At 47.0% G+C, this 21,627-nt stretch overlaps 2 long non-coding RNA genes across 4 annotated transcripts in view; one reads left to right on the plus strand and one right to left on the minus strand.

The window, feature by feature from the left end:
- The window catches only part of LOC108587419, a 34,356-nt gene that overhangs the window by 5,028 nt on the left and 7,701 nt on the right, over positions 1 to 21,627 (plus strand). The gene's annotated exons all lie outside the window — the stretch shown is intronic.
- LOC103887217 lies at positions 17,430 to 20,745 on the minus strand. Its single transcript, XR_651225.4, has 2 exons — positions 19,415 to 20,745; positions 17,430 to 17,767 (listed from the first exon to the last, which is right to left on the minus strand). It is a non-coding gene; the product is annotated as an uncharacterized LOC103887217 (long non-coding RNA).

Genomic DNA, 21,627 nt, shown 5'->3' on the forward strand with positions numbered 1-21,627 from the left:
ACTCACCCAAACTCTCCCATAACCTACTGGGAGATTTTGTGTTTCCTCTCTACATGGTTCTGGACTTTGTAGGGTTGGAGGTCCAGTGCCCCAGGAGCACACAACAAGGATCCTACTGAATAAGCTACAGCTGCTGCAAGGACGTTTGAGCTTCTCAAACCCAGGGACCTACCAGGTCTGCTGTGTTGATAGTTGTAATTTTAGATAAGTAATGAACAGAAAAGAAGAGAACATTTCAGCCCTGAGACCAATTCCAGTGATGAAGACTGTAGCTAATCCAACTAACCACTTCCTTCTGAGTTTCTTTTCAGGAAGAAAGACCCATGGGAACCAGGGTTTTCTGAATTGATAAGAATTAGAACTGGCTGGGTGTGGTGGCTTACACCTGAAATCCCAGCACTTTGGGAGGCTGAGGCAGGAGGATGGCTTGAGTCCAGGAGTTTGAGACCAGCCTGAGCAACATGGCAAAACCCTGTGTCTACAAAAAATACAAAAAATTAGCCAGGCATGGTGGCACATGCCTGTAGTCCCAGCTACTCGGGAGACTGAGGCGGAGAATTGCTTGAGCCTAGGAGGTGGAGTTTGCAGTGACCTGAGATTGTACCACTGCACTCCAGCCTGGGTGATGTTAGGTTTTGAAGGGAAGGCAAGGGTTAAAGAATCACACACACACACACACACACACACACACACGGCGGCTTAACAGCAACACAGGTATGTTGCAAAAACCTGTGGAGATGGGAGACCAGCTTAGTGCCAGAGCCCGTTGACTACTTACAGGCTGGGGCAATTTATAGGCCTGCGTGGGAGAGGTTGGGGCCGGGGGGCATGGCCTGCTTCCTGGGAAAATGTTGATAACATGTTCTCAGGATGAGGCGGTTCTGGCCCTTGTTCCAGCAGAATGGGGCGTTCCTTGCACTTTCTCCCAGCAGAATATAAGAGGCAGGCTGTTTCTCACCACCCAAACCCCTGTGGAATGTTTCATTTTGAACAAGGTCTGCAAAATGGTGGGGTCATACAAAATGGTGCAAGTTGGACTAACATTCTTGCTTTATACTTTATTTTTTATTTTTATTTTTTTGACAGTCTCACTCTGTCGCCCAGGCTGGAGTGCAGTGGTGCGATCTCAGCTTACTGCAGCCTCTGCCTCCTGGGTTCAAGTAATTCTCCTGCCTCAGGCTCCTGAGTAGCTGGGACTACAGGTGTGCGCCACCACACCTGGCTAAGTTTTGTATTTTTAGTAGAGACGGGGTTTCACCATGTTGGCCAGGCTAGTCTCAAACTCCTGACCTCAAGTGATCTGCCTGCCTCAGCCTCCCAAAGTGTTGGGATTACAGGTGTGAGCCACCGCTCCTGGCCACCTACTTTTATATAAAGGGAAGAAGGTGGTGGTTGATTATCTGGCTGGTTCCTGCAGAATAGGGGTGAAGTAATCAGGATTTGGGTTTTGAAGCAGTGGGTGTCTGACTTCAGAGTCACTTTCCTGGAGGTGCTGATACTGGACTTGGCGGAGTAGGATCATATCAGTGTCTTTCTGGGTGGCTGCCTGGACAAGGGAGTTCAGCCTTCGGGAGGTAAAGTGGGATATGAAGGTGAGTACACACAGGCCAACTGTTAGGAGGAAGAAAATTAGGGGCCTAAGAAGAGGTTACCCAAGGTATCCACATTAGGAGGGACGACCCCTGCCTCCAAGAGTTAGTGGCTTGATGTTGGATTTCTGCAGCCCTGTCTCGGAGCCTGTGGGCTGTGTCTCGAACAGTGCCGTATTCATGAACATTTAAACAGCCTTCTTGGAGATCCACACATATGCACCCCTTCTCAGTGGCTGACAGGTCTATAGTCCTTCGGTTCTGGAGAACAACTCCCACAGGGGAACCTACCTGCCTTTGGAGGCTTGTGATGGAAGTAGGCATGTCCTCTAGGTATTATAGAGGACTGCAGAGATTTTTATATATGTAAGAGGCAGCTGAGGCTGACACACCCAACCCGCCATTCTGGTGCCAAGTTCGACAGAGAGGCTTAATCCTGTTACCAGAGGAAGGAGATGTAGAGCCAGCTTAGCATGCTCGTGCTCAGAGGAGGAGGAAATAGGGAGAGCCTGAATGGTTTGGTTGTTAGGCAAAATGTTAATGTTTGGAGATTGAAACACCAGGGTGTATGTTTGTAACCCAGCTGCCGGCAGGCAAAGATAAGTTTGTTTCATACAGAAAGAAAAGGTGGGGAGGGGGTTGGCAGGCTAAAGTTATAAACGAAGGTAGCGAGCTGTGAGAAGATGGGGGGGTGAACCCTGAACAAATGTTTTGTTCCAACTTTTTGTTTTTCCAGGTTGAATAGCTGTTCACAAGGGTAACCCCTGTGAAGGCCAGATAAGGGATGTTGCTGGGAGAGGAGGTGAAGGCTGTTGAGTTTCGGAGAGAGAAATAGGTTTTCGTTAACAAGTGGCTATTGCAGTACAGGCAGGGCAGAAGGATATAGGTTGCAGCTGAGGGAATTGTGTGTGCATTTTTTCCAGGGAGCGCCCTTGAGTTGGATACATGGAGAGGGAGCGGTGCTGGCAGAGAGGGGAGGGGTTGGTAAGAGGTGTTTTATGGAATCCAGCTTGTAACATGTTTAGAGGTTAAGAGGCAAAGGAGGGTAACAGCCCTGTGTGTGACGGTCTGGGTGGATTTGATGGATTGCGGGGAAAGGTGTTCAGCCGAACAAGATTATAAACAGGTTTTGGGAATGAATTGGCAGAGTAGGTGAGATGCAGGTTTATTTTGGACCAAGTTTCTGTAGTTAGGTTAACAGGAAGGGCTGTGAACTGCTGGATTTGTGTGGACAAACAAATTTAACAGTTGGAAGAAAGAGGGGAGTGTGATTTAAGAGCAATGTGTGAGGCTGACAAAGGGGACATGGCTGCCAGAGGTTGGGGGTGAGGACTTAGCATATCCACAAAGGACAAAATGAAAAAAGGCAATTTGAGTAGGAGTGAAATTCTGAAAGGTGCCCTGTAACCATAGCTCCTGGATTGATATGAGGAATTCGAGTGGAGTATCCAGGGACGTGGGGAGGGAGAGATCTGAAACAAGGTATGAGATAAAAGATTGAAATTGGAGGCGGAGAGTGTTACGGACCAGGGTCTTCTGGATAGGCAACTTCTGCAACTCTTGTTAAGCACAGGGAGGTTGGTCCTGTGAGGGGGAAGAATATTTTTTGCGGGGGGAGAAAACTTCTGGATGTGGATGTGGAGCTTTTCTTAGTTTGGAATGGTGTATCCAGTGTGGAAAGCGTGTTAGCTTTGCTGCTGTGGGAGTAGCTAGAATAACCTGCTGAGGACTCGTCCACTTAGGTAGGAGTGGGGAGGAGGAGTCTGTGATCCAGACCCAGTCCCCACTGGTTGTAGGGACAGGAACCAGTGTTTTGAGGATGGACTTTCAGGCGGAGGCAAGTAAGCGTTTGTGGACTGTCTATTAGACGGTGAGAGAGGTGTAATGCTGGCCAAGTATCCCATGCAGAAGGGTGGGGAGATAAGGGAGATTTTGGAGGATAAAGGGGTGTCCATACATATGTTCAAATGGGCTTAGGCTGAGGGGCTTGTGAGGAATGGCTTATAAAGGCATGAGGAGAAGTGAAGTTTAGGCCATTTTAACCTCCAGGGAGAGTTTGGATAACTGTTGTTTTAGAAGGCCATTGGCCCATTCAATCTTACCTGAAGATTGGGGGCAATAAGGAATATGGAAGGCCCATTTGATATTTAGAGCCTTTGCCAGCTGTTGGTTAACCTGTGAGACAAATGTTGGCCTGCTGTCTGCCTGGATGAAAGAGGGGAGTCCAAACCGGGGGACAATATGGGTGAGGAGAATAGAAGTGACAGTTTGCTTTTTCAGTAGTAGTAGTAGTGGTAGGAAAAGCCTCTATACATCCATACGATCTACTATTGTCAGAAGGTTCTGGACTTATTTTACAGGGAGCATGCAGGTGAAGGTGATTTGCCAGTCCTATCCTGGCAGGTGTCCTCGGGCCTGGCGTGTGGGGAAAGGGGGTGATCTGATGGCATCCTGAGGGGAAGTTTGAGTGCAAAGGGAACATGCCTTAGTGATATCTTTGAGATTGGTGGCCATGGTGGGAGAATGTATACGTTTTTAAGAGCTGAAGTAGAGGGAGGCAACCAGCATGGAAATGGTTGTGCACATATAAAAGTACAGAAGGTTGTTTTTTTTTTTGGAGACAGAGTCTTGCTCTGTCACCCAGACTGGAGTGCAGTGGCGTGATCTTGGCTCAATGCAAACTCCGCCTCCCGGGTTCAAGCAGTTCTCTGCCTCACCCTCCTGAGTAGCTGGGATTACAGGCGCATGCCACCACACCTGGCTAATTTTTGTGTTCTTAGTAGAGATGGGGTTTCACCATGTTGGCCAGGCTGGTTTTGAACTCCTGACCTTGTTTACACCTGCCTCAGCCTCCCAAAGTGCTGGGATTACAGGCGTGAGCCACCATGCCTGGCCCAGGAGGTTTTTAAAACTTGGCCAAGACAATTTTAGCACTGAGGTAGAACCATTTTTTCCTGAATGGCACCAGCCAGGACAAGTGAGGTTTGTTCCTCCTGGGTATATACAGGGTATATGCTGGGAAAACTGGGCAATAATGATGGGGTTTAAGGGCTGCCTGCTGGGCTACCTAATTTGCTAAAAAATTTCCCTTGGTTACAGCATTTGTAGCCTTTTGGTGTCCCTTACAGTGGATGATGGTGGCCTACAGTGGTAGTTTAGCTGCCTCCACCAGCTTGTGTGTGTTTGCCATTTACTATGGGGGTTCCTTTTAGCTAGGAAACTCCTTTCCTGCCAGATTAAGGTGTGAGAATGTAGGATGCGGTATGCATATTTGGTATTGGTGTAATTTTTTTCTTTTTTCCTGTAACGGAGTCTCGCTCTGCTGCCTAGGCTGGAGTGCAGTGGCACAATCTTGGCTCACTGCAACCTCCACCTCCCAGGTTCAAGCAATTCTGCCTCAGCCTCCTGAGTAGCTGGGTCTGCAGGTGCCCACCACCATGCCCGGCTAATTTTTGTATTTTCAGTGGAGATGGGGTTTCACCATGTTGGCCAGGCTGGTCTCAAACTCCTGACATCGTGATCTGCCCGCTTTGGCCTCCCAAAGTGCTAGGATTACACGTGTGACCCACCATGCCGGGCAGGAATCAGTGTAAATGTTAACCCTCTTTCCCTTTGTTAGGGTGAGGGCCCTGGTTAGGTCATCTATCTCTATCTGTTGAGAGGTAGTTCTGCCTGTTGCGAGGTAGTATGGGGGGGAGAGCATTGGATTCTAGGAGTTTATTTTGGCAACGATGTTGTAACCAGATGCTGGACATGGCTTCTTTAAACAGCTTCTGTTAATGAACCATGTAGTTGTTCCCTGCAAAGGGGCTTCTGAAATGTGTTGGAAGAGGGAGGGGAGGGAGCCTAAGAGGTCCAGGGAGGACTGAGACAGCTCAGAGTCAGAGGTGTTTACAGGGAGGAGGGTGGGAGGGTTGAGAGCTTTACCTTTCTGGAAGGTGATTAGATGGTTTCCTATGAATAAGGTGTGTACCTGCTGTAAGCAGGATGGTGGGAGGGATAGAAGAGATTGACGGCTCCTGAGGTACTGTAGGTTATGATGTCTTGGTAGAGTGAGTTTCTGAGCTGCCTCCGAGGCCAGCAGTGTGGCCCACCCAAGATTTTTAGGCAGGGTGGCCAGCCCTGGACGACAGAGTCTGGTTGTTTTGAGAGGCACGTCATGGCTTGTGTTTGGCAAAAAGTTTAAGAGCAAGCCCTTATCAGAATGAACACGCAGAGTAACGGGCTTGGGGGGTTGGGCAGTCCCAGTTTTGGGGCCATTGAAAGGGTATTTTTTAGTTTTTTTAAAGTGTGAATTGACGGAACAAGCCGGGTTCAGAAGCTCTAGGCTGGGCCCACGTGAGGCCATGTAGAGCAGCTTGGCCAGCAAACAGATGTTGGGAATCCACAGCTGGAGGTATCCCACGAGGCCCAAGAAGGAGAGGAGGTCCTTCTTTGTGTGGGAAGGAGCAATGTCTTGAATTAGCTCCTTTTGTTGGGTTGGGATGGCCTAAGAATTAGAGGTTAGAACTCAGGTGAGTGACCTGGGTTTGAGTGAGTGACCTGGGTTTGGTCTACCTGAGGCTTTGCTGGTGAGACCCAATATCTTTACCTATGGAGGAAGTTTAAAAGCTGAGTGGTGTGTTGGACAGACTGGTTAAGGGAGGGGCTACAGGGAAGTAGGTCATTGACTTATTGGGGGAGGGTGCTAGGAGCAATGGGAAGTTCAGCTAGGTCCTTGGTGAGGGCCTGTCTGAATCGGTGGGGGCTGTCCCGGAACCCTGGTGGGAGTATGGTCCACGTTAGTTGGGTGGACGTGTGGGTATTAGGATCTGACCAAGTGAAAGCAAAAATACTTTGGGAAGCCGAATTTAAGGGAATAGTGAAAAAGGTGTCCTTTAAATCCAATACAGAGAAGTGTGTGGTAGAAGAGGGACTATGGGAGAGTGGCATATGCAAAATGAGAGTGGAGTGTTGGATGCACTGGTATTACCACCTGGTTAACAACTCAGAGATCCTGGACCAAGTGGTAGGATCTTGAGAATTTGAGCTTGTAAAAGTTTACAGATAATAGGTCTGAGGCCCCTGAGGCTGCCTGGGTTAGGGGATATTGAGACTGATGATGGAAAACAGAGTGCTTTTGGAGGGTTATTTACCTGGGATGTGATGTGTGGCTATTGTGGGTTTAAAAATGTTCCAAATTTCAGGATTAACAGAAGGTAAGAGGCTGGATAATGAGAATGAGGGGGAGAAGGAAGCGTCTGAGTGGCAGAGTAAAATAAAAGGAGCGGAATTGCAGGAGGCAGATTGTATGGAGGCCTGGGATTTACTTAGTATGTCCCGCCCCAAGATAGGAGTGGGGCACTGAGGGATAACCAGGAAGGAGTGGGTGAAGGGGGTGTTGAATAGGTTGCATAATAGAAGACCAGTCTGTTTGTGCCTAGAGGGGATTCCATCAACTCCCACAATAGAGATAGAAGAACTGAGGAGGGGTCTGGAATATTCTAATAAGACAGAGTAACTAGTCCCTGTATCCAATAGGAAAGACATGGGCTTACCAGAGACTGACCCTGGGTTCTGAGGTGGTGATGGCAGCTGGGGTGGCGGGCCCCTGGCCCCATCAGTCTTCGGTTACAGGTGGTGAAGCAGATGAGGAGCTTTGCTGAACACAGTCCCACTTCCAGTGTTCCTTGATGCCACAGATGGGGCAAGGTTTTGAGAGTAGGCCTTTGCCCAGTGGCTCTGTTGGCTGCACTTAAAACAGGCTTCTGGTGGAGTTTGTTGCAGGGTTGAGGATTTCTGTACATGTTGGGAACTCTGTTGAATGGCAGCTGCCAACATCTGGCATTTAGCCTTGTCTCTTTTTAACTTTTCCTCTCTATTGTTAAAGACCTTAAAGGCCACTTTGATTAAGTCTCTTTGGGAGGTTTGAGGGCTATTCTCCAGTTTTTAAAGTTTCATTAGAATGTCTGGAGCTGACTGGAAAATGAAGTGTAAATGGAGGTAGATTCTTCCCTTATTGGCATTAGGGTTCAAGGTGGCATATTTAGGTGTGGCATATTTAGGTATGGCCTCTGAAAGGCAGAAGAAAAGAGCAGGAATGGCTTTATTTATTTTTGAGACAGAGTTTCGCTCTTTTTGCCCAGGCTGGAGTGCAATGGCATGATCTCGGCTCACCACAACCTCTGCCTCCCAACTAGCTGAGACTCGGACTGGCTCTCCTTGCTTCTCAAGCTTGCAGACAGTCTATTGTGGGACCTTATGATTGTGTAAGTTAATCCCCTTTATACAAGCATATGCCACCGTGCCTGGCTAATTTTTTTTTTTTTTTTTAAGTACAGACGGAGTTTCTCCATGTTGGTCAGGCTGGTCTTGAACTCCTGACCTCAGGTGATCTGCCTGCCTTGGCCTCCCAAAGTGCTGGGATTACAGGTGTGAGCCAGCATGCCTGGCCAGGAATGGCTTTATTTATGCCAGCTAGGAGGCATATCATATGGCCTTATTTCTATCTGTCTGCAGAAGTTGCCTGATAATCCCAACTGGGGTCAGTTCTGGGGATAGTTAGGGTCCATACTGGGTTATGAGCAGCATTTTTTTGGTGGAGGGTGTCTACGTGGGTCTGGGCAGCTATCCAGATGCATTCCCTGTCCTCAGGGGTGAGGGTGCAGGAGAGGATGACATATATGACATGCCAGATAAGGTCATGAAATTGAGTGACATACAGAAATTCTTTGAGGAAGGAGGTGGGATCTGTGCAAAAGGAGCTGAGTCTCTTTTTAAGCTGAGAGAAGTTGAACTCAGATTATGCCTTTGGTCCCTGTGACCTCCTGCAAAGGGAGAACTTTGGAGGGCCTTTGACCGTGTGCCTGGTTTTTGGTGGAAGGGGGCTGGGCATGTGCCTAGTTTGTTAGCCAGGTTGAAATTAGAGGAAGAAGGCTCGTCTGGAGGAGAAGGCGTTTTTGCGGGTTTTTTGTTGAGGAGGAAGATTTGAAAAGATGAACGGGATTGGCAGAGAGAGAGAGTGAGCCAGGAACACAGATCAGCAAAGCACCTCAGATCATTTATGATTTTGTTGGAGGAAGTCTTTTAGATTATGTTAGATTTGGAAATTGAATGTTTTGGTTTTTGGTATTGACTATTATTGTCCAGTTTACACGGGGACTAGGCAACATTACAGGGGAAAGTACAGAGGAAAGTAAAGTGTTCAGTTTTTTGTTTTTGTTTCGAGACTGAGTCTCACTCTGTTGCCCAGGCTGGAGTGCAGTGGTACAATCTCGGCTCACTGAAAGCTCCACCTCCTTGCAGAAGGTGGGTTCAAGTGATTCTCCTGCCTCAGCCTCCCAAGTAGCTGGGATTACAGGTGCCTGCCACCATACTCGGCTAATTTTTGTATTTTTAGTAGAGACAGGGTTCCACCATATTGGCCAGGCTGGTCTTGAATTCCTGACCTTGTGATCTGCCCACCTTGGCCTCCCAAAGTGCTGAGATTACAGGCATGAGTCACTGAGCTCAACCAGCAAGGCATTCAGTTTTAATGCAGTTTGCCAAGCCCTGGGCTTGGAGGTTCTGGATGAAGCATCCGAGTGGTGTCTTGAAGAGGTTTTCAGGAGTCTCTCCCCATACTGCTGGCCAGAGGGTGAGAAATTTAGAGGATGGAAGTACCCCAGAGGGAAGTGAATACCCTGGAGGGGAGTAAGTACCCCGATTCCTCCTGGGAGAAGGGACATAGGAGAGCCAGGACGTCCCTACAGCTCTTTGCAGTCCCCCAGAGGCTGCAGTGGCCAGAGTGGTGAGTGTTCTGATGGCGTCCCCTCAGAGGGCAGGCCACAGTCACCTGGTGACCAGGGAGACCTCTTACCCAGTGCTGGAATTTTCTGGTGAACCCCCAGAAATATGAGAGGAATCCAGAAAGGAAAAAAAGGGAGACTCACCCACTAATTGGAGATGGGTATTGGATGTGATATCCAGCAATGGGATTGATACTTGCTGGAGCTGCCTGGAAAGGGGAAGGAAGCAAAAAGAGGATGAAGAGTTTGATCAGGATCTGGAAGTCAGCCAGAGAAGAAGAGAGAATAAAGGAACAGGACTGGGAATAGGGAGTCCACTCAGGATCTGGAAGCAGGCCCGGGTCTGGTTTTTGCTGCTTGCTGCTTTCCAGGTTGCAAGAAAAGATTTACCCATTTAGAACCCAATCCCCATCCTGGGTTTTGGCATCAAAATGTTAGGTTTTGAAGGGAAGGCGAGGGTTAAAGAATCACACACGCACATACACACACAGAGAGAGAGAGACAGAGAGAGAGAGATTGTAGCTCAACAACAACACAGGTATATTGCAAAAACCTGTAGAGATGGGGGATGAGCTTAATTCCAGAGCCCACAGCTGCTTACAGGCTGGGGAAATTTATAGGTGTGATGGTTAATACTGGAGAAACATGAAAAGCCAAGACTGGCCTAGCCTCCCAGCCTACATCTTTCTCCCATGCTGGATGCTTCCTGCCCTCCAACATCTCACTCCAGGTTCTTCAGTTTTGAGACTCGGACAGGCTCTCCTTACTCCTCAAGCTTGCAGACAGCCTATTGTGGGAAATTGTGATTGTGTAAGTTAATACTCCCCTTTATATATCTATTCCATTAGTTCTGTCCCTCTGGATAACTCTGACTAATACAGATTTTGCTACCAGGAGTGGTTCTGGAGGAACAGAATATTAAGGATGGAGTTCTTTTGTTGGTTTTGGGGTTTCTGGATTTGGCTGGTTAATATGATTAAACCCCAAAATGTTAAGGACTCTACTTCTAATAGTATGGAGAACACTGATAGTCCTTGGCGTAAACTGTTTAGAGAGTTATGCAAAATAAATGCATTTGACGCTCCTGATTCACGGCTCATGAGAGGCAAGGAGTTTGGTAACTCTATACATAATACCTTTGACTATATGTGGAGAACCAAGGAACATGATGAAGCTGGTTGGTTGCTCCTAAGTTCAGTGGACAAGGTGATGAAAGAAAATGATGGCTGGACCAGGTGCGGGGGCTCATGCCTGTAATCCCAGCACTTTGGGAGGCCGAAGCGGGCAGATCATGAGGTCAAGAGATCAAGACCATCCTGGATAACACGGTGAAAACCTGTCTCTACTAAAAATACAAAAAATTATCCAGGAGTGGTGGGTGGTGGGTGCCTGTAGTCCCAGCTACTCGGGAGACTGAGGCAGGAGAATGGCGTGAACCCAGGAGGCGGAGCTTGCAGTGAGTCAAGATTGTGCCATTGCACTCCAGCCTGGGCAACAGAGCGAGACTCCGCCTCAAAAAAAAAAAAAAAAAAAAAAGAAAAAAGAAAAAAAGAAAGAAAACAATGGCCAGGCAGGGTGGCTCATGCCTGTAATCCTAGCACTTTGATAGGCCAAGGTGGGTGGATCACCTGAGGTCAGGAGGCAGAGGTCAGGTAATTAATGGAGTTTTAGCTCAGGTCCAACTTACAGTGGGTCCAGTGGGTCCCCAGACTCATCCTGTGGTCATTTTCCCAGTGCCAGGATGCATAATTGGCATAGACATACTTAGCAGCTGGCAGAACCCCTACATTGGCTCCCTGACTGGTAAAGACTATTATGGTTGGAAATGCCAAATGGAAGCCATTAGAGCTGCCTGTACTGAGAAAAGTAGTAAATCAGAAACTATTGAATCTCTGGACGGAATGTGGAGATTAGTACCACTATCAAGGACTTGAAGGACGCAGGGGTGGTGACTCCCACCGCCTCCCCATCAACTTGCCCGTTTGGCCTGTGCAGAAGACAGCTGGATCTTGGAGAATGACACTCATGGATTATCGTGGGCTAAACCAAGTGGTGACTCCACTTGCAGCTGCCGTACCAGGTGCGGTTTCATTGCTGGTGCAAATCAACAACCTCCTGGTGTTGGGAACAGGCCCCCCAAAATCTGGCCACAAACTGGCCCCAAAACTGCCATAAACAACATCTCTGCAGCACTGTGACATTTTCATGATGGCCATAACGCCACACTGGAAGGTTGTGGGTTTACTGGAATGAAGGCAAGGAACACCTGACCCACCCAGGGCGGGAAAACCGCTTAAAGGTGTTCTTAAGCCACAAACAATAGCACAAGCGATCTGTGCCTTGAGGACATGCTCCTGCTGCAGATAACTAGCCAGACCCATCCCTTTGTTTCCCATAAGGGGTCCTTTTAGTTAATCTAATATCTATAGAAACAATGCTAATTACTGGTTTGCTGTTAATAAATATGTGGGTAAATCTCTGTTCGGGGCTGTCAGCTGTGAAAGCTGTGAGACCCCTGATTTCTCACTTCATGCCTCTGTATTTGTGTGTGTATGTCTTTAATTCCTCTAGCACCGCTGGGTTAGGGTCTCCCCAACCAAGCTGGTCTCGGCATCCTGGTACCTGGTATGCAACCATTGACTTGGCAAATGCCTTTTTCTCCATTCCTGTCCATAAGGCCCACCAGAAGCAATTTGTCTTCAGCTGGCCAGGCCAGCAATATACCTTTACTATCTTACCTCGGGTGTATTAACTCTCCAGCTTTGCGTCGTAACCTTATTTAGAGAGAGCTTGATCACTTTTTGCTTCTGCAAGATGTCACACTGGTCCTTTACATTGATGACATTATGCTGACTGGATCCAGTGAGTAAGAAGTAGCAAACACACTGGACTTACTGGTGAGACATTTGCATGCCAGAGGATGCAAAACAAATCTGACTAAAATTCAGGGACTTTCTACCTCGGTAAAATTTCTAGGGGTCTCTGGTGTGGGGCCTGTTGAGATATTCCTTCTAAGGTGAAGGAAGCTGCATTTGGCCCCTCCTACAACCAAGAAAGAAGCATAATGCCTAGTGGGGTTATTTGGATTTTGGAGGCAACACATTCCTCATTTGGGTGTGTTACCCCAGCCCATTTATCGAGTGACCCAAAAGGCTGCCAGTTTTGAGTGGGGTCCAGAACAGGAGAAGGCTCTGCAACAGGTCCAGGCTGCTGTGCAAGCTGCTCTGCCACTTGGGCCATATGACCCAGCAGATCCAATGGTGCTTGAGGTGTCAGTGGCAGATAGGGATGCTGTTTGGAGCCTTTGGCAGACCCCCACAGGTGAATCACAGCAGAGGCCTCTAGGATTTTGGAGCAAGGCCCTGCCATCTTCTGCAGATAGCTACTCTCCTTTTGAGAGACAGCTCTTGTCCTGTTACTGGACTTCGGTGGAAACTGTATGTTTGACTATGGCTCATCAAGTCACCATGTGACCTGAACTGTCTTTCTTGAACTGGGTGCTTTCTGACCCATCTAGCCATAAAGTGGGTCATGCACAGCAGCATTCCATCATCAAATGAAAGTGGTATGTACATGATCGGGCTCAAGTAGGCCCTGAAGGCACAAGTAAGTTACATGAGGAAGTGGCTCAAATGCCCATGACTCCACTCCTGCCCCCCCTGCCTTCTCTCCCCCAGCCTGCACTGATGGCCTTATGGGGAGTTCTCCATGATCAGTTGACAGAGGAAGAGAAGACGAGGCCCTGGTTCATAGATGGTTCTGCACGATATGCAGACACCACCTGAAAGTGGACAGCTGCAGCACTACTGCCCCTTTCTAAGACATCCTTGGAAGACAGCGGTGAAGGGAAATCTTCCCAGTGGGCAGAACTCTGAGCAGTGCACCTGGTTGTGTGCTTTGCATGGAAGGAGAAATGGGCAGATGTGTGATTATATACTGATTCATGGGCTGTAGCCAATGGTTTGGCTGGATGGTCAGGGACTTGGAAGAAGCATGATTGGAAAATTGGTGACAAAGAAATTTGGGGAAGAGGTATGTGGGTGGACCTCTCTGAGTGGTCAAAAACTGTGAAGATATTTGTGTCTCATGTGAGTGCTCACCAATGGGTGACCTCAGCAGAGGAGTTTCATAATCAAGTGGATAGGATGACCCATTCTGTGGACACCACTCAGCCTCTTTCCCCAGCCACCCCTGTCATTGCCCAATGGGCCCATGAACAAAGTGGCCATGGTGGCCAGGATGGAGGTTACTCATGGGTTCAGCAACACGGACTTCCACTTACCAAGGCTGATTCGGCTACAGCCACTGCTGAGTGCCCAATTTGCCATCAACAGAGACCAATGCTGAGCTCTCAATATGACACCATCATTCCTCGGGGTGATCAGTCACCTACCTGGTGGCAGGTTGATTTACTGGACCTCTTCCATCATGGAAAGGGCAGAGGTTTGTCCTCACTGGAATAGACACTCTGGATATGGGTCTGCCTATCCTGCAGGCAATGCTTCTGCCAAGACTACCATCTGTGGACCTATGGAATGCCTCATCATCCACCGTTATGGTATTCCACACACCATTGCCTCTGACCAAGGCACTCACTTTATGGCTAAAGAAGTGTAGTAGTGGGTTCATTCTCATGGAATTCACTGGTTTTACCATGTTCGCCATCACCCTGAAGCAGGTGGATTGCTAGAACGGTGGAATGGCCTTTTGAAGTCACAATTACAATGCCAACTAGGTGACACTACTTTGCAAGGCTGGGGCAAAGTTCTCCAGAAGGCCGTGTATGCTCTGAATCAGTGTCCAATATATGGTACTGTTTCTCCCATAGCCAGGATTCACGGGTCCAGGAATCGAGGGGTGGAAGTGGAAGTGGCACCACTCACCATCACCCCTACTGATCCACTAGCAAAATTTTTGCTTTGTGTTCCCGTGACATTACATTCTGCTGGCCTAGAGGTCTGAGGTCTTAGTTTCAGAGAGAGGAATGCTGCTACCAAGAGACACAACAATGATCCCATTAAACTGGAAGTTCAGATTCCCACCTGGACACTTTGGGCTCCTCCTACCTTTAAGTCAACAAGCTAAGAGGGAGTTACAGTGTTGCCTGGGGTGCTTGACCTGGACTATCAAGATGAAATCAATCTGCTCCACAACGGAGGTATGGAACAGTATGTGTGGAACACAGGCGATCCATTGGGGCATCTCTTAATATTACCATGCCCTGTGATTAAGGTCAGTAGGAATCTATAACAGCCCAATCCAGGCAGGACTACAAATGGCCCAGACCCTTCAGGAATGAAGGTTTAGGTCACTCCACCAGGAAAAAAACCATGGTCTGTGGAGGTGCCTGCTGAAGGCAAAGGAAATACAGAATGGGCAGTAGAAGAAAGTAGTGATCAATATCAGCTACAACCATGTGACCAGCTGCAGAAATGGGGACTGTAATTGTCATGAGTATTTTTCCTTCTTTTGTTAAAAACTTGTTTGTGTTGGCCAGACGCAGTGGCTCACGTCTGTAATCCCAGCACTTTGGGAGGCCAGGGTGGGCGGATCACAAGGTCAGGAGATTGAGAATATCCTGGCTAACACAGTGAAACCCCGTCTCTACTAAAAATACAAAAAATTAGCCAGACGTGGTGGTGGGTGCCTGTAGTCCCAGCTACTCGGGAGGCTGAGGCCGGAGAATGGCATAAACCCGGGAGGCGGAGCTTGCAGTGAGCTGAGATTGCACCACTGTACTCCAGCCTGGGCAACTGACCAAGACTCCATCTCAGAAAAAAAACCAAACATGTTTGTGCATGTATACACTTGTACTAAGAATATCTTCATTTTATTTCATTTTCCTTTATCATGTGACGTAAGATTTATTGACTTCATGTCAGCATTTAAACATTAACTTTATGTAATAGTATTTGGGTTGGGGATTGGTTTGTTTCCAGTTGTACAAAAGATAGTTGTATTTTAGGCGTAATTATAACCTTATTATTGTCTTTATTTGAAGATTATGTATGATCTCAGGAGATGTGTATGGGTTCAAGTTGACAAGGGGTGGACTTGAGATGGTTAATACTGAGTGTCAACTTGATTGGATTGAAGAATGCAAAGTATTGATCCTGGGTGTGTATGCAAGGGTGTTGCCAAAGGATATCAACATTCGAGTCAGTGGGCTGGGGAAGGCATACTCACCCTTAATCTGGTGGGAACCATCTAATCAGATACCAGTGAATATAAAGCAAGCAGAAAAACATGAAAAGGAGAGACTGGCCTAGCCTCCCAGCCTACATCTTTCTTCCATGCTGGACACTTCCTGCCCTGGAACATCAGACTTCCAAGTTCTTCCATATATATATATGTGTGTGTGTGTGTGTGTGTGTGTGTATTCTATTAGTTCTGTCCCTCTAGAGAACCCTAATACACACTACTACCACCCAAAAGTTTCCCCCACTCCAGGGCAAGTCCAACTCCTAGACAAGACACTCCCAGCCTCTATCACCAGCCCCTCCGTATACTGAGTGACTGTTGGTGGCCAGAGATTTCCCAGCCTGTTTTCTGGGAATGCCCCCTCTCCCTCAGGGATGCCTCAGGGCTGCCTGGCACATGCCAAGCCCAGTGTGCTGTCATCTTCCTCCAGAGAAGGGATGAGTCATACCACTGTCTCCTCACACCAGACATGGGATAGCCACAGCAGAAGCTGTTGCAGGAAGTCAGGGACCCCAAACGGAGGGACCAGCTGAAGCCATGGCAGAAGAATATAAATTGTGAAGATTTCACGGACATTTATCACTTCCCCAGTAAATACTCTTGTGATTTCCTATGCCTGTCTTTAATCTCTTAATCCTGTCATCTTCATAAGCAGAGGATGTATGCCTCAGGACCCTGTGATGACTGCATTAACTGCACAAATTGTTTGTAAGGCATGTGTGTTTGAACAATGTGAAATCTGGGCACCTTAAGAACAGGATCACAGCGATTTCTCAGGGAACAAGGGAGGTAACTTTAAAGTCTGTCTGTGGGCCGGGCAGGACAGAGGCATATTTCTCTTATTACTGAAAACGGGTAAGAGAAGTATTGCTGAATTCTTTCCCCAGTAAGGAATATTAATTAACAGCCCTGGGAAAAGAATGCATTCCCAGGGTGGGGCCTCTGAAATGGCCGCTCTGGGGGTGTCTGCCTTATGCAGATGTAGATAGGGATGAAACACGCCCTAGTCTCCTGCAGCACCCCCAGGCTCGCTAGGATTAGGAAATTCCCGCCTGGCGAATGACAGTCAGACTGGTTCTCTGCTCTTGAACCTTGTTTATCAATGACAATGCATGCACAGTGGGACATGGAAGTTCATTAGTGATTCTAGTTTCGCCCTGACCTTGTGATCTCGCCCTGACCTCCTGCCTTGTGATCTTTTATTGCCCTTAAAGCATGTGACCTCTGTGACCCACACCCTATTTGTGCACTCCCTCCCCTTTGAAAATTGCTAATAAAAACTTGCAGTTTTACGGCTCAGGGGGCATCAAGGAACCTGCTGACATGTGCTGTCTCCCCCAGACACCCAGCTTTAAAATTTCTCTCTCGTACTCTTTCCCTTTATTTCTCAGACCAGCTGACACTTAGGGAAATAGAAAAGAACCCACGTTGGGCCGGGCGCAGTGGCTCAAGCCTGTAATCCCAGCACTTTGGGAGGCCGAGACAGGCGGATCACGAGGTCAGGAGATCGAGACCAGCCTGGCTAACACGGTGAAACCCCGTCTCTACTAAAAAATACAAAAAACTAGCCGGGCGAGGTTGCGGGCTCCTGTAGTCCCAGCTACTCGGGATGCTGAGGCAGGAGAATGGCATAAACCCGGGAGGCAGAGCTTGCAGTGAGCTGAGATCTGGCCACTGCACTCCAGCCTGGGCGACAGAGCGAGACTCCATCTCAAAAAAAAAAAAAAAAAAAAGAACCCACGTTGAATATCGGGGGTGGGGTTTCCCCAGGTAAGAAGCCACTTTATGGCCCAGAGAAATTCCAGGGAAAAAGGATTATATTAATTGATAACATCATCAACAATGCATGAAAGCACACATCTTCTCATACCTGGTCATTACAGGATAATCTTTACTGATTAGTGGGTAGGTAGCATGTTATTTGTTTTGGGATTGGCACACTTGAGCCTTTTCCAGGCTTCCATGGTTGTATATTCTCTTCTTTGGAGTGTTCTCTTCATGTCCCATGATCACTGATTTGTAGATCTTTATGCCAAAGTTATTGATCTTTTTGCCAAAGTTATTGATCTTTCTTCACTGCAAATACTTGTTCCAGTCACTACTTTTTTATTGGAAAGCGTCAGATTATACACAGAAATAAATTCCAGGCAGACTAAAATGTTTTCCAAAATAATAGAAAATTTGAAGAGAACCGTTTCAAATTCTTAGTAGCTGTTAGGAGAAACAATTTTAAAAGAAATATGTATATATTTTTTGTGACAAGGTCTCGCTCTGTTGTCCAGGCTAGAGTGCAGTAGTATGATCACAGCTCACTAGTCTTGAACTCCCAGCTTCAATCAATCCTCCCACCTTAGCCTCCTGCATATCTGGGACTACAGGCGCAAACCATCACACCCAGCTAATTTTTTGTTTTTTTTTTTTAGAGAAGCATTTTCACTGTGTTGGTCTGGCTGGTCTTAAAGTCCTGGGCTCAAGCGATCTGCCCACCTCAGCCTCCCAAAGTGCTGGGATTACAGGTGTGAGCCATTGTGCCCAGCCGAAGAGAAGTATTTAAATACCTAAAACATACAGACTTCTGAATAAAACAAATCCAAAATAAAGGTGGAATGCTGCCAACAAATTAGAGGCAGCAGATAATGGTTGAGAAGGCTGCTATCAGCATGAAAGTTCAGGGCCCTGGCCTTTGATATTATATTCCAAAAAGGTAGATAGCCCATATGTTCCAGTAGGTCATGTGCCACCTTTCTCCTTGGAGAGAAGGAAGTGAGTGGCAAGAATACATGGCCTGGGAATCCTCTTCAGAAAGAAGGGCTTTGAAGCCCACTTTCTGGCTCCATGGACACCTAAGCCTGCATTCTCGCCAGTGGATCAATGGCAGCCTGACACAGCAAGAACAGGCAGAATGATATTAAGCTCACTTTAAGAAGGCAGGAAAACAAACTATACTTTTTGGAAGGATTTCCCTGAAAACCCTAGGTCACTGGAATCCAGAATAACTTGTACTGTGTAACTTGTCCTGTGATACACAGTCTTTCTAAACAAATGTCCCTGTGTATTGAATTTAACTGAATTATTCTCCTCTTAATTGGAATATGACTTTGTCTTTAATGATTAGAAATTGGGGCCTGACAGCTACTCGGGAGGCTGAGGCAGGAGAATGGCGTAAACCCGGGAGGCAGAGCTTGCAGTGAGCTAAGATCCGGCCACTGCACTCCAGGCCGGGCGACAGAGCGAGACTCCGTCTCAAAAAAAAAAAAAAAAAAAGAAATTGGGGCCTGAATAGTAGTGGGCACTGAGCAGCTACTACTGAGTCACATGCCAGCTACGGACTCAACTGACACGGGTTGGCAGCTTCCCTTCACAGAAGATTTAGGATAGCACCACAGTGTTCTCATTTTCTCTCTAAATTAACATTGATGTGATCTCAGGTTTCTGGACTTTCACCTCAGTGATCTCATCTAGGAACCTGAGTGATCTCTTCGCTCTGAAGTAACAACTCAGTAATCTCAGTTCCTCTTTGGACTATTACCTCAGTGATCTCAGCTCCATTCTGAAGTAACATCTTAGTGGTCATAGCTTTTCCCTAAAGTAACCTCTTTTTAAAGCATCACCCCTGGTGATCTCAACCTTTCTCTAAAGAATCACCTTAGTGATTTCAGCCACCTCTGAAGTAACACCTGTGTGATCTCAACTCCAGTAAACAACTGGATTTGTTTCATCTCCTTTCTAAAGTAACAGCTTAGTGATCTCATTTCCTTTCTGAAGAATCACATCAGCAGTCTCAGCCTCTGTTAAGTAACATCTCTGGGATCTCAGCTTCTAACACCTGAGGGATATCATCGTGGTCCTGAATAATACCTCAGTAATCTCAGCTCCTCCCTTAAGTAACACCTCATTGATACCAGCTTTTCTCTGAAGCAGAACCTCAGTGATCTCAGCTCCTAAGTAACATCTCAGCATTCTCATCTTTCTGATGGCACAATATAGTGATTTCACTTCCTTTATGAACTAGCAGTGACCTCCATTCTGGAGTTTCACGTTAGTGATTTCAACTTCTCTGAAGAGACACCTCTGTGATCTCAGCTTCTCTGAAGAATTACCTCAATGATCTCTAAAGTATTACCTTAGTGATCCCATTTACATTATTTCAGCTCCTCTGAAGTAAACCTCAGTGGTCAGAGCCACTCTGCAGTACCCATTAGTGATGTCTGTTCCTTTCAGAAGTAACACCCAGTGATCTCACCTCCTCTCTGATGAAACACCTCAGTGTACTCAGATCCTCTGAAGTAACACAGATTGTCTCTCTTTCTGAAGTGACACCTCAGTGATCTCAGCTCTTCTCCAAAGAAACAGTTACACTCTTGTCTTCTCTGAAGTAACACCTTAGTTATTTCATCTATCGGAAACACCACCTCAGGGAATGGACAACGCCTCTAAAGTTAACACCTCGGTTACCTGGGCTAATCTGAGGTTTCATTTCAGTGATCTCAGTCCCTCTGAAGTAACATCTCAGTAATAGTAGTTCCCCTGGAATTTCACTTCAGTGGTTTCAGTTGCTCTGAAGTAAAACACTAGTGATGTCAGCTCCCTTCTCAAGTTAACAAATCAGTTACCAGTTCCTCTCTGGAGTTAATACCTCACTGTTGTCAGTTTCTCTCACCAGTGTCTGTACACAGAAGGGGGAACAAGCTTTTGTCTACATCGTGGTGTTTTGCTGTGGACTTAAGGATCAATGCCTGGATGGGCACAGTGGCTCATGCCTGTAATCCTAACCTTTTGGGAAGCTGAGGTGGGAGGATTGCTTCAGCCCAGGAGTTTGAGGCAGCGGTGAGCCATGATGGCACCGCTGCACTCCAACCTGGTGACAGAGCAAGACCGTCTGTAAAACAAACAAAAAGGAACAATATCCTAGTGCCTATTTCTTCCCCACCAAGCTGACAGATGTTGGGGGTGGGGGCCTGGGGTGAAAACAGCCCTTCTCTATCTCAAGCACTTAACATGTTGAGAATTTGAAGTGGCTTCAATCTCATACATTTGATTCCTTTGTAGCTGGCTGCTACCAGAAATGGTTCTGATTCAGTTTTAAGAACTGTATCCTTGGCCAGGCGTGGTGGCTCATGCCTGTAATCCCAGCACTTTGGGAGGCCAAGGCGGGCGAATCACCTGAGGTCAGGAGTCTGAGACCAGCCTGGCCAACATGGTGAAACCTCATCTCTACTAAAAATACAAAAATTAGTCGGGTGTGGTAGCAGGTGCCTGTAACTCCAGCTACTCAGGAGGCTGAGGAAGGAGAATTGCTTGAACCCAGGAGGCGAAGGTTGCAGTGAGCCGAGATCGTGCCATTGCACTCCAGCCTGGGGAACAGGAGCAAGACTTTGTCTCAAAAAACAAACAAACAAACAAACAAAAACTTAGAATAATTCTGAACAAATACAAATTTTTAATTATGAATAAACCAGATTCATCTTCATCATAGTAATATGGCAATGGAATCTAGACTCTTGAATCAGGAGTAAAAAAATGAAAAAAAATCAAATAAAGGAATAGAAATATTAGAGATAGTAAAAGAGCTATCTGAATTTGAGAAATGTATGTTTTAAATATATCTACCAAAGAACAGTATTTTCAGCATTTTTTGGGAGAAATACCATAAGATGTAAAGAGGTACCCACTTGGTGTAACAGCTATGAGGTCTGCCGAGTGTGAAGCTCCCCTCCTTTGCCTGCATAGGAATTGAGACATCCTATGGTTTCTGGGGCACAGGATCTGCAGGTCATAAGGGCAGGTTTTGAGGAAAATACCCATTTTTGAGTTGAATTTTTACTAAAAAGTTAGCATATCCTTTCTGATCTTGAATAGTTAAAGCTCCAGATAAAGGGTTTTCTAGGCCAGGCATGGTGCCTCATGCCTGTAATCCCAACACTTTCGGAGGCCAAGGTGGGCGGATCAGTTGAGGCCAGGAGTTCGAGACCAGCCTGGCCAACATGGTGAAACTCGTATCTACTAAAAATACAAAAATCAGCCAGGCATGGTGGGGCATACTTATAATCCTAGTTACTTGGGAGGCTGAG

This window comes from Papio anubis, chromosome 8 (genome assembly GCF_008728515.1).
Source record: "Papio anubis isolate 15944 chromosome 8, Panubis1.0, whole genome shotgun sequence".
Taxonomy (NCBI): domain Eukaryota; kingdom Metazoa; phylum Chordata; class Mammalia; order Primates; family Cercopithecidae; genus Papio; species Papio anubis.